The 12989-nt window shown below is 29.4% G+C and overlaps 6 non-coding genes across 6 annotated transcripts; all 6 read left to right on the forward strand.

Annotated features, from left to right (window-relative positions):
- The first annotated feature begins 1341 nt into the window (after nucleotides 1–1341).
- Nucleotides 1342–1460, forward strand: LOC142222716 (5S ribosomal RNA). The gene has a single exon (XR_012718384.1). It is a non-coding gene; the product is annotated as a 5S ribosomal RNA (ribosomal RNA).
- Nucleotides 1461–1893: 433 nt separating this feature from the next.
- On the forward strand, nucleotides 1894–2012 carry LOC142222878 (5S ribosomal RNA). Its single transcript, XR_012718470.1, has one exon. It is a non-coding gene; the product is annotated as a 5S ribosomal RNA (ribosomal RNA).
- A 434-nt stretch (nucleotides 2013–2446) lies between these two features.
- On the forward strand, nucleotides 2447–2565 carry LOC142222691 (5S ribosomal RNA). The gene has a single exon (XR_012718359.1). It is a non-coding gene; the product is annotated as a 5S ribosomal RNA (ribosomal RNA).
- Nucleotides 2566–9020: 6455 nt separating this feature from the next.
- LOC142222879 (5S ribosomal RNA) lies at nucleotides 9021–9139 on the forward strand. The gene has a single exon (XR_012718471.1). It is a non-coding gene; the product is annotated as a 5S ribosomal RNA (ribosomal RNA).
- A 434-nt stretch (nucleotides 9140–9573) lies between these two features.
- On the forward strand, nucleotides 9574–9692 carry LOC142222880 (5S ribosomal RNA). Its single transcript, XR_012718472.1, has one exon. It is a non-coding gene; the product is annotated as a 5S ribosomal RNA (ribosomal RNA).
- Nucleotides 9693–12767: 3075 nt separating this feature from the next.
- LOC142222717 (5S ribosomal RNA) lies at nucleotides 12768–12886 on the forward strand. Its single transcript, XR_012718385.1, has one exon. It is a non-coding gene; the product is annotated as a 5S ribosomal RNA (ribosomal RNA).
- Nucleotides 12887–12989: the final 103 nt, after the last annotated feature.

Below are 12989 nucleotides of genomic sequence, written 5' to 3' on the forward strand. Positions count from 1 at the left end.
TAGCGATGAGATGTACGATGGCGAAGTGATGATCGGTAGCTTAGAAAAAAGTTATTAAGAATGTTCAATATTTAGGAAAAAATGCTGAAATGGAAAGTATATTGAAATTGTTTTATCTAATTTAATTTTTATTATTCAATGTAAAAAAAAAATATTCAATTTCAGAGTAACTCCAGATGAATTTGGAAAATTGTTTGTTACACCTCAGCGTATAGTTTAATGATAAATAGGTAAGAGTTCTTTTTTAATGTGGTTTTCTTTTAAAAAATAATATTCTTTATGTATATTATTATTTGCTAATTATTATTATTATTTTTTTAACCAGTTTCGTGTTTTTCTTTGTTGAAAAAAAATATTTAAGTTAAGAGCAACCCCAGATGGATTCGGGAAATTTTTTATATTTCTCCTCAGCGTATAATTTAATATAGAAGTGGTAAGTTTTCTTTTAAAAATTGACTTTCTTCTCACTAGAATATTTACGTTTTAATGACCTCTTTATTGTCAAAATTACAGGTTTTTAATACCTTATTTTAGTATTACATTAATCAAATATTTTTGGAAACCAATTTAATATTTTTAATGTAAAAAACAAATATTTAATTTAAGAATAACAATTTGGAAACATTTTGATGAATTGGTAAACTTTCTTTAACATTCTATTAATCAGAATATTTTTTTATGCATATTATTTCTTTAATTAGATTTTTTGGAAACCAATTTAATGTTTTCTATTTAATGTAAAAAATAAATATTTAATTTCAGAGTATCCCCAAATGAATTTCGATAACTTTTTAACCTAACCGCCGATGCTTCCATAATCAATTTATTAAAGCAGCGCTTCGAACGCAACGCCGGCGGTCATTGTGCGATATCTATACGTTTGACATTTGGGAACACCGCGTGTTGTTGGCATCGTCCAACTTTTTTCTATTAATTTCTCGCTACTTCATATCCAATAAAGTCATCCATTTCTTGTACATATTTTGATAATAATTTCTCATACATTCGTTGTAAATAACAACAACAAATTACTATCATTTTCTGCCTTTTTGTAGTAAGCGAAACTATTTATGCACATTTTCGTAGAAAATGCTACCAATAATTCATATTGAATGAATTTTAATTTCCTTATGAAATTAAAAAAAAAAAAAGAAATTGGAAAAGTTTCTAATAGCTACTAACATAGTCACTATCGATTTATGACCTTAACGAACTGTTTCTAACATCAATTGCAATATTGAATTAAATAAACAAGAAATTTTTACTAAGCCATTCAAGTGTATTTGAAGCAAATGCATTTCGACGGTTGATGATATGTAGTCAAATAGTCAGTCTTCTTTCGCCAACGACCATACCACGCTGAGTACATCGGTTCTCGTCCGATCACCGAAATTAAGCAGCGTCGGGCGCGGTTAGTACTTAGATGGCGGACCGCTTGGGAACACCGCGTGTTGTTGGCATCGTCCAACTTTTTTCTATTAATTTCTAGCATTTGGTCGCTACTTCATATCCAATAAAGTCATTCATTTCTTGTACATATTTTGATAATAATTTCTCATACATTCGTTGTAAATAACAACAACAAATTACTATCCTTTTCTGCCTTTTTGTAGTAAGCGAAATTATTTATGCACATTTTCATAGAAAATGCTATCAATAATTCATATTGAATGAATTTTAATTTCCTTAAGAAATTTAAAAACAGAAATTGGAAAAGTTTCAATAGCTACTAACATAGTCACTATCGATTTATGACCTTAACGAACTGTTGCTAACATCAATCGCAATATTGAATTAAATAAACAAGAAATTCTTACTAAGCCATTCAAGTGCATTTGAAGCAAATGCATTTCGACGATTGATGATATGCAGTCAAATAGTCAGTCTTCTTTCGCCAACGACCATACCACGCTGAGTACATCGGTTCTCGTCCGATCACCGAAATTAAGCAGCGTCGGGCGCGGTTAGTACTTAGATGGGGGACCGCTTGGGAACACCGCGTGTTGTTGGCATCGTCCAACTTTTTTCTATTAATTTCTAGCATTTGGTCGCTACTTCATATCCAATAAAGTCATTCATTTCTTGTACATATTTTGATAATAATTTCTCATACATTCGTTGTAAATAACAATAACAAATTACTATCCTTTTCTGCCTTTTTGTAGTAAGCGAAATTATTTATGCACATTTTCATAGAAAATGCTACCAATAATTCATATTGAATGAATTTTCATTTCCTTAAGAAATTTAAAAACAGAAATTGGAAAAGTTTCTAATAGCTACTAACATAGTCACTATCGATTTATGACCTTAACGAACTGTTGCTAACATCAATCGCAATATTGAATTAAATAAACAAGAAATTCTTACTAAGCCATTCAAGTGCATTTGAAGCAAATGCATTTCGACGATTGATGATATGTAGTCAAATAGTCAGCCTTCTTTCGCCAACGACCATACCACGCTGAGTACATCGGTTCTCGTCCGATCACCGAAATTAAGCAGCGTCGGGCGCGGTTAGTACTTAGATGGAGGACCGCTTGGGAACACCGCGTGTTGTTGGCATCGTCCAACTTTTTTTCTATTAATTTCTAGTATTTGGTCGTATATCCAATAAAAAAAAATGAAAAATCCATCCAGTAGGTACATTAGTGGAATCATATCCATGGACTAATGGGACATTTTTTAAATTATCCTCAGAACACATTTGAAATAAAAAATATTATAAAATTAGACATAATTTACATTTGCCAGTATACCATTTTGTATGTAAGGTGGGTATTAAGTTCGATTTTAAGGTGGGTATTAAGTTCGACTTTTTTCACTAAAGTGAAAACTAAAACAGTAAAAAAAGGCCTAAAATTATACATATTTGTTGCAGATTTTATTATAACTTGATGGGGAATAGCCCAAAGCAAGTTTTCAAAAAGTTTGTATTCCTTAAAAAGTATTATTAGAGAAAAGTAATCGTGAAAAAATGGCGATTTTAGCGGCTAAACTCGAACTTAATACTCACCTTTAGCCGGCAAAATCTCCATTTTTCACGATTACTTTTCTTTGATAATCCATTTTAAAGAATATAAACTTTATAAATAAACTTGCTTTGGGCTATTCTCCATCAAGTTTGCATCGAAGACGTATAATTGTATACTTTTCGTACTGATTTTTTTTATTTTACCGGCTAAGCTCGAACTTGGTACTCACCTTTAGCAATTGCTGTAACATAAAATATATAGATTCAAAAAAATGGTTTCATCTCCAACATGTGATCCGGATGTAGTGTAAATATAGATCATCCTATTACAACTCATGTTGTCGCATATTTTTCATGTAAATGAGTTTGACAAAAATATACTGTTCTTTAATCGGTGATTTGTTTGTTAGTCCTTTCGTTTTTTTTTATCAACATAAAGTGTTTCTGTTTTCACCACATCACAACATTCAATGCTCAGTTTCTAAATCTTTTCGAAATAAATGTATTTCATTAACAAACACCAACACAATTTTCAATAAAAACTACGTGCACAGAAAAAAAGTGTCTCGTAAATTTAAGAAGATTTTTACAATAATTTATTACAAGAATTTTCCGGAATTTTAGTTCATTTTTCGTATCTTCAACGAAAATTAACTACTCGAAAGGAAATTTTACAAATTCTAAGTAGCAATCGTTTAGTTCATGGCCTACAAAATACGATGGAAATTTCCTTAAAAAACTTCTTAACTGGTAGTTAAAAATTCGTTTGTCATGCTATAAAATTCCTTGTGAAATGTAAAGTATTTTCTAAATAATAAGTGCAATTTACCATAAGATTTTTTTGTATGAGAAAATATTTTTTACGAAAAATGAACTTGAAAGTGGATAGCAATTTCTTACTGACAATTCCTATAGTTAATAATTGTTGGTAAAAAAATACCCAATGAAATATTTTTAGTTCACATGTAATTAAATTTATAGACATTTTCGTCAAAAATGGGTAGATATCATTTCATGAAGTTTTTGCTAATTTTAAGTTAAACGTTTCATCGTTCTTATACTGATATGCATTAAAGAGTATTGTTTTTAGAGTAAATTGTGGACAGATGAGATGAACTAATGCATAGTACAGAGATCTTTCTCGTCAAAGTGGAATATGTTTAATGTAAAGATGATGTTACTTGAAATTTTTTTGAGAGTGAGAGCATGCAATGCAATAATGAGAAATGGTAGCGAATGATGGGGATGTTGTGTATATCTGAGCGTGGGGTTGTTTTTGTTCTTTCAGTGGTTTCTGTGTGTGTGTTTATTATTCGCGAATGGTTTATTTGTCTGGATGAGGTGATGTTTTCAATGAAGGCACATGTGTTTTTGTTGTTGTAGGAATGTTTTGGTTTTGCTTTGTTTTGTTTGGCATGCTTCAGTTGTATAGTTGGCGTGGGCTGTTGCATCTTTTTAGCAAGTATGTAAAAAGGGAATATAAAGGTATGGAATATTTTGTTTTTTTGCGACATATATAGGTGTTTGTTTTTTAAAACTTTGAAATGAAAGTTATTAATATTTTAGCGATGAGATGTACGATGGCGAAGTGATGATCGGTAGCTTAGAAAAAAGTTATTAAGAATGTTCAATATTTAGGAAAATATGCTGAAATGGAAAGTATATTGAAATTGTTTTATCTAATTTAATTTTTATTATTCAATGTAAAAAATAAATATTCAATTTCAGAGTAACTCCAGATGAATTTGGAAAATTGTTTGTTACACCTCAGCGTATAGTTTAATGATAAATAGGTAAGAGTTCTTTTTTAATGTGGTTTTCTTTTAAAAAATAATATTCTTTATGTATATTATTATTTGCTAATTATTATTATTATTTTTTTAACCAGTTTCATGTTTTTCTTTGTTGTAAAAAAATATTTAAGTTAAGAGCAACCCCAGATAGATTCGGGAAAATTTTTATATTTCTCCTCAGCGTATAATTTAATAGAGAAGTGGTAAGTTTTCTTTTAAAAATTGACTTTCTTCTCACTAGAATATTTACGTTTTAATGACCTCTTTATTGTCAAAATTACAGGTTTTTAATACCTTATTTTAGTATTACATTAATCAAATACTTTTGGAAACCAATTTAATATTTTTAATGTAAAAAACAAATATTTAATTTAAGAATAACAATTTGGAAACATTTTGATGAATTGGTAAGCTTTCTTTAACATTCTATTAATCAGAATATTTTTTTATGCATATTATTTCTTTAATTAGATTTTTTGGAAACCAATTTAATGTTTTCTATTTAATGTAAAAAATAAATATTTAATTTCAGAGTATCCCCAAATGAATTTCGATAACTTTTTAACCTAACCGCCGATGCTTCCATAATCAATTTATTAAAGCAGCGCTTCGAACGCAACGCCGGCGGTCATTGTGCGATATCTATACGTTTGACATTTGGGAACACCGCGTGTTGTTGGCATCGTCCAACTTTTTTCTATTAATTTCTCGCTACTTCATATCCAATAAAGTCATTCATTTCTTGTACATATTTTGATAATAATTTCTCATACATTCGTTGTAAATAACAACAACAAATTACTATCATTTTCTGCCTTTTTGTAGTAAGCGAAACTATTTATGCACATTTTCGTAGAAAATGCTACCAATAATTCATATTGAATGAATTTTAATTTCCTTATGAAATTAAAAAAAAAAAGAAATTGGAAAAGTTTCTAATAGCTACTAACATAGTCACTATCGATTTATGACCTTAACGAACTGTTTCTAACATCAATTGCAATATTGAATTAAATAAACAAGAAATTTTTACTAAGCCATTCAAGTGTATTTGAAGCAAATGCATTTCGACGGTTGATGATATGTAGTCAAATAGTCAGTCTTCTTTCGCCAACGACCATACCACGCTGACCATGACCGCTTGGGAACACCGCGTGTTGTTGGCATCGTCCAACTTTTTTTCTATTAATTTCTAGTATTTGGTCGTATATCCAATAAAAAAAAATGAAAAATCCATCCAGTAGGTACATTAGTGGAATCATATCCATGGACTAATGGGACATTTTTTAAATTATCCTCAGAACACATTTGAAATAAAAAATATTATAAAATTAGACATAATTTACATTTGCCAGTATACCATTTTGTATGTAAGGTGGGTATTAAGTTCGATTTTAGCCGGCAAAATCTCCATTTTTCACGATTACTTTTCTTTGATAATCCATTTTAAAGAATATAAACTTTATAAATAAACTTGCTTTGGGCTATTCTCCATCAAGTTTGCATCGAAGACGTATAATTTTATACTTTTCGTACTGATTTTTTTTATTTTACCGGCTAAGCTCGAACTTGGTACTCACCTTTAGCAATTGCTGTAACATAAAATATATAGATTCAAAAAAATGGTTTCATCTCCAACATGTGATCCGGATGTAGTGTAAATATAGATCATCCTATTACAACTCATGTTGTCGCATATTTTTCATGTAAATGAGTTTGACAAAAATATACTGTTCTTTAATCGATGATTTGTTTGTTAGTCCTTTCGTTTTTTTTTTTATCAACATAAAGTGTTTCTGTTTTCACCACATCACAACATTCAATGCTCAGTTTCTAAATCTTTTCGAAATAAATGTATTTCATTAACAAACACCAACACAATTTTCAATAAAAACTACGTGCACAGAAAAAAAGTGTCTCGTAAATTTAAGAAGATTTTTACAATAATTTATTACAAGAATTTTCCGGAATTTTAGTTCATTTTTCGTATCTTCAACGAAAATTAACTACTCGAAAGGAAATTTTACAAATTCTAAGTAGCAATCGTTTAGTTCATGGCCTACAAAATACGATGGAAATTTCCTTAAAAAACTTCTTAACTGGTAGTTAAAAATTCGTTTGTCATGCTATAAAATTCCTTGTGAAATGTAAAGTATTTTCTAAATAATAAGTACAATTTACCATAAGATTTTTTTGTATGAGAAAATATTTTTTACGAAAAATGAACTTGAAAGTGGATAGCAATTTCTTACTGACAATTCCTATAGTTAATAATTGTTGGTAAAAAAATACCCAATGAAATATTTTTAGTTCACATGTAATTAAATTTATAGACATTTTCGTCAAAAATGGGTAGATATCATTTCATGAAGTTTTTGCTAATTTTAAGTTAAACGTTTCATCGTTCTTATACTGATATGCATTAAAGAGTATTGTTTTTAGAGTAAATTGTGGACAGATGAGATGAACTAATGCATAGTACAGAGATCTTTCTCGTCAAAGTGGAATATGTTTAATGTAAAGATGATGTTACTTGAATTTTTTTTGAGAGTGAGAGCATGCAATGCAATAATGAGAAATGGTAGCGAATGATGGGGATGTTGTGTATATCTGAGCGTGGGGTTGTTTTTGTTCTTTCAGTGGTTTCTGTGTGTGTGTTTATTATTCGCGAATGGTTTATTTGTCTGGATGAGGTGATGTTTTCAATGAAGGCACATGTGTTTTTGTTGTTGTAGGAATGTTTTGGTTTTGCTTTGTTTTGTTTGGCATGCTTCAGTTGTATAGTTGGCGTGGGCTGTTGCATCTTTTTAGCAAGTATGTAAAAAGGGAATATAAAGGTATGGAATATTTTGTTTTTTTTGCGACATATATAGGTGTTTGTTTATTAAAACTTTGAAATGAAAGTTATTAATATTTTAGCGATGAGATGTACGATGGCGAAGTGATGATCGGTAGCTTAGAAAAAAGTTATTAAGAATGTTCAATATTTAGGAAAAAATGCTGAAATGGAAAGTATATTGAAATTGTTTTATCTAATTTAATTTTTATTATTCAATGTAAAAAAAAAATATTCAATTTCAGAGTAACTCCAGATGAATTTGGAAAATTGTTTGTTACACCTCAGCGTATAGTTTAATGATAAATAGGTAAGAGTTCTTTTTTAATGTGGTTTTCTTTTAAAAAATAATATTCTTTATGTATATTATTATTTGCTAATTATTATTATTATTTTTTTAACCAGTTTCGTGTTTTTCTTTGTTGAAAAAAAAATATTTAAGTTAAGAGCAACCCCAGATGGATTCGGGAAATTTTTTATATTTCTCCTCAGCGTATAATTTAATAGAGAAGTGGTAAGTTTTCTTTTAAAAATTGACTTTCTTCTCACTAGAATATTTACGTTTTAATGACCTCTTTATTGTCAAAATTACAGGTTTTTAATACCTTATTTTAGTATTACATTAATCAAATATTTTTGGAAACCAATTTAATATTTTTAATGTAAAAAACAAATATTTAATTTAAGAATAACAATTTGGAAACATTTTGATGAATTGGTAAACTTTCTTTAACATTCTATTAATCAGAATATTTTTTTATGCATATTATTTCTTTAATTAGATTTTTTGGAAACCAATTTAATGTTTTCTATTTAATGTAAAAAATAAATATTTAATTTCAGAGTATCCCCAAATGAATTTCGATAACTTTTTAACCTAACCGCCGATGCTTCCATAATCAATTTATTAAAGCAGCGCTTCGAACGCAACGCCGGCAGTCATTGTGCGATATCTATACATTTGACATTTGGGAACACCGCGTGTTGTTGGCATCGTCCAACTTTTTTCTATTAATTTCTCGCTACTTCATATCCAATAAAGTCATTCATTTCTTGTACATATTTTGATAATAATTTCTCATACATTCGTTGTAAATAACAACAACAAATTACTATCATTTTCTGCCTTTTTGTAGTAAGCGAAACTATGCACATTTTCGTAGAAAATGCTACCAATAATTCATATTGAATGAATTTTAATTTCCTTATGAAATTAAAAAAAAAAAAGAAATTGGAAAAGTTTCTAATAGCTACTAACATAGTCACTATCGATTTATGACCTTAACGAACTGTTTCTAACATCAATTGCAATATTGAATTAAATAAACAAGAAATTTTTACTAAGACATTCAAGTGTATTTGAAGCAAATGCATTTCGACGGTTGATGATATGTAGTCAAATAGTCAGTCTTCTTTCGCCAACGACCATACCACGCTGAGTACATCGGTTCTCGTCCGATCACCGAAATTAAGCAGCGTCGGGCGCGGTTAGTACTTAGATGGGGGACCGCTTGGGAACACCGCGTGTTGTTGGCATCGTCCAACTTTTTTCTATTAATTTCTAGCATTTGGTCGCTACTTCATATCCAATAAAGTCATTCATTTCTTGTACATATTTTGATAATAATTTCTCATACATTCGTTGTAAATAACAATAACAAATTACTATCCTTTTCTGCCTTTTTGTAGTAAGCGAAATTATTTATGCACATTTTCATAGAAAATGCTACCAATAATTCATATTGAATGAATTTTCATTTCCTTAAGAAATTTAAAAACAGAAATTGGAAAAGTTTCTAATAGCTACTAACATAGTCACTATCGATTTATGACCTTAACGAACTGTTGCTAACATCAATCGCAATATTGAATTAAATAAACAAGAAATTCTTACTAAGCCATTCAAGTGCATTTGAAGCAAATGCATTTCGACGATTGATGATATGCAGTCAAATAGTCAGCCTTCTTTCGCCAACGACCATACCACGCTGAGTACATCGGTTCTCGTCCGATCACCGAAATTAAGCAGCGTCGGGCGCGGTTAGTACTTAGATGGGGGACCGCTTGGGAACACCGCGTGTTGTTGGCATCGTCCAACTTTTTTTCTATTAATTTCTAGTATTTGGTCGTATATCCAATAAAAAAAAATGAAAAATCCATCCAGTAGGTACATTAGTGGAATCATATCCATGGACTAATGGGACATTTTTTAAATTATCCTCAGAACACATTTGAAATAAAAAATATTATAAAATTAGACATAATTTACATTTGCCAGTATACCATTTTGTATGTAAGGTGGGTATTAAGTTCGATTTTAGCCGGCAAAATCTCCATTTTTCACGATTACTTTTCTTTGATAATCCATTTTAAAGAATATAAACTTTATAAATAAACTTGCTTTGGGCTATTCTCCATCAAGTTTGCATCGAAGACGTATAATTGTATACTTTTCGTACTGATTTTTTTTATTTTACCGGCTAAGCTCGAACTTGGTACTCACCTTTAGCAATTGCTGTAACATAAAATATATAGATTCAAAAAAATGGTTTCATCTCCAACATGTGATCCGGATGTAGTGTAAATATAGATCATCCTATTACAACTCATGTTGTCGCATATTTTTCATGTAAATGAGTTTGACAAAAATATACTGTTCTTTAATCGGTGATTTGTTTGTTAGTCCTTTCGTTTTTTTTTATCAACATAAAGTGTTTCTGTTTTCACCACATCACAACATTCAATGCTCAGTTTCTAAATCTTTTCGAAATAAATGTATTTCATTAACAAACACCAACACAATTTTCAATAAAAACTACGTGCACAGAAAAAAAGTGTCTCGTAAATTTAAGAAGATTTTTACAATAATTTATTACAAGAATTTTCCGGAATTTTAGTTCATTTTTCGTATCTTCAACGAAAATTAACTACTCGAAAGGAAATTTTACAAATTCTAAGTAGCAATCGTTTAGTTCATGGCCTACAAAATACGATGGAAATTTCCTTAAAAAACTTCTTAACTGGTAGTTAAAAATTCGTTTGTCATGCTATAAAATTCCTTGTGAAATGTAAAGTATTTTCTAAATAATAAGTGCAATTTACCATAAGATTTTTTTGTATGAGAAAATATTTTTTACGAAAAATGAACTTGAAAGTGGATAGCAATTTCTTACTGACAATTCCTATAGTTAATAATTGTTGGTAAAAAAATACCCAATGAAATATTTTTAGTTCACATGTAATTAAATTTATAGACATTTTCGTCAAAAATGGGTAGATATCATTTCATGAAGTTTTTGCTAATTTTAAGTTAAACGTTTCATCGTTCTTATACTGATATGCATTAAAGAGTATTGTTTTTAGAGTAAATTGTGGACAGATGAGATGAACTAATGCATAGTACAGAGATCTTTCTCGTCAAAGTGGAATATGTTTAATGTAAAGATGATGTTACTTGAAATTTTTTTGAGAGTGAGAGCATGCAATGCAATAATGAGAAATGGTAGCGAATGATGGGGATGTTGTGTATATCTGAGCGTGGGGTTGTTTTTGTTCTTTCAGTGGTTTCTGTGTGTGTGTGTTTATTATTCGAGAATGGTTTATTTGTCTGGATGAGGTGATGTTTTCAATGAAGGCACATGTGTTTTTGTTGTTGTAGGAATGTTTTGGTTTTGCTTTGTTTTGTTTGGCATGCTTCAGTTGTATAGTTGGCGTGGGCTGTTGCATCTTTTTAGCAAGTATGTAAAAAGGGAATATAAAGGTATGGAATATTTTGTTTTTTTGCGACATATATAGGTGTTTGTTTATTAAAACTTTGAAATGAAAGTTATTAATATTTTAGCGATGAGATGTACGATGGCGAAGTGATGATCGGTAGCTTAGAAAAAAGTTATTAAGAATGTTCAATATTTAGGAAAAAATGCTGAAATGGAAAGTATATTGAAATTGTTTTATCTAATTTAATTTTTATTATTCAATGTAAAAAAAAAATATTCAATTTCAGAGTAACTCCAGATGAATTTGGAAAATTGTTTGTTACACCTCAGCGTATAGTTTAATGATAAATAGGTAAGAGTTCTTTTTTAATGTGGTTTTCTTTTAAAAAATAATATTCTTTATGTATATTATTATTTGCTAATTATTATTATTATTTTTTTAACCAGTTTCGTGTTTTTCTTTGTTGTAAAAAAATATTTAAGTTAAGAGCAACCCCAGATGGATTCGGGAAATTTTTTATATTTCTCCTCAGCGTATAATTTAATAGAGAAGTGGTAAGTTTTCTTTTAAAAATTGACTTTCTTCTCACTAGAATATTTACGTTTTAATGATCTCTTTATTGTCAAAATTACAGGGTTTTAATACCTTATTTTAGTATTACATTAATCAAATATTTTTGGAAACCAATTTAATATTTTTAATGTAAAAAACAAATATTTAATTTAAGAATAACAATTTGGAAACATTTTGATGAATTGGTAAACTTTCTTTAACATTCTATTAATCAGAATATTTTTTTATGCATATTATTTCTTTAATTAGATTTTTTGGAAACCAATTTAATGTTTTCTATTTAATGTAAAAAATAAATATTTAATTTCAGAGTATCCCCAAATGAATTTCGATAACTTTTTAACCTAACCGCCGATGCTTCCATAATCAATTTATTAAAGCAGCGCTTCGAACGCAACGCCGGCGGTCATTGTGCGATATCTATACGTTTGACATTTGGGAACACCGCGTGTTGTTGGCATCGTCCAACTTTTTTCTATTAATTTCTCGCTACTTCATATCCAATAAAGTCATTCATTTCTTGTACATATTTTGATAATAATTTCTCATACATTCGTTGTAAATAACAACAACAAATTACTATCATTTTCTGCCTTTTTGTAGTAAGCGAAACTATTTATGCACATTTTCGTAGAAAATGCTACCAATAGTTCATATTGAATGAATTTTAATTTCCTTATGAAATTAAAAAAAAAAAAAGAAATTGGAAAAGTTTCTAATAGCTACTAACATAGTCACTATCGATTTATGACCTTAACGAACTGTTTCTAACATCAATCGCAATATTGAATTAAATAAACAAGAAATTCTTACTAAGCCATTAAAGTGCATTTGAAGCAAATGCATTTCGACGATTGATGATATGCAGTCTTTCGCCAACGACCATACCACGCTGAGTACATCGGTTCTCGTCCGATCACCGAAATTAAGCAGCGTCGGGCGCGGTTAGTACTTAGATGGCGGACCGCTTGGGAACACCGCGTGTTGTTGGCATCGTCCAACTTTTTTTCTATTAATTTCTAGTATTTGGTCGTATATCCAATAAAAAAAAAATGAAAAATCCATCCAGTAGGTACATTAGTGGAATCATATCCAT

The sequence above is a fragment of the Haematobia irritans genome, chromosome 1 (genome assembly GCF_050003625.1).
Source record: "Haematobia irritans isolate KBUSLIRL chromosome 1, ASM5000362v1, whole genome shotgun sequence".
NCBI classification, from domain to species: Eukaryota; Metazoa; Arthropoda; class Insecta; order Diptera; family Muscidae; genus Haematobia; species Haematobia irritans.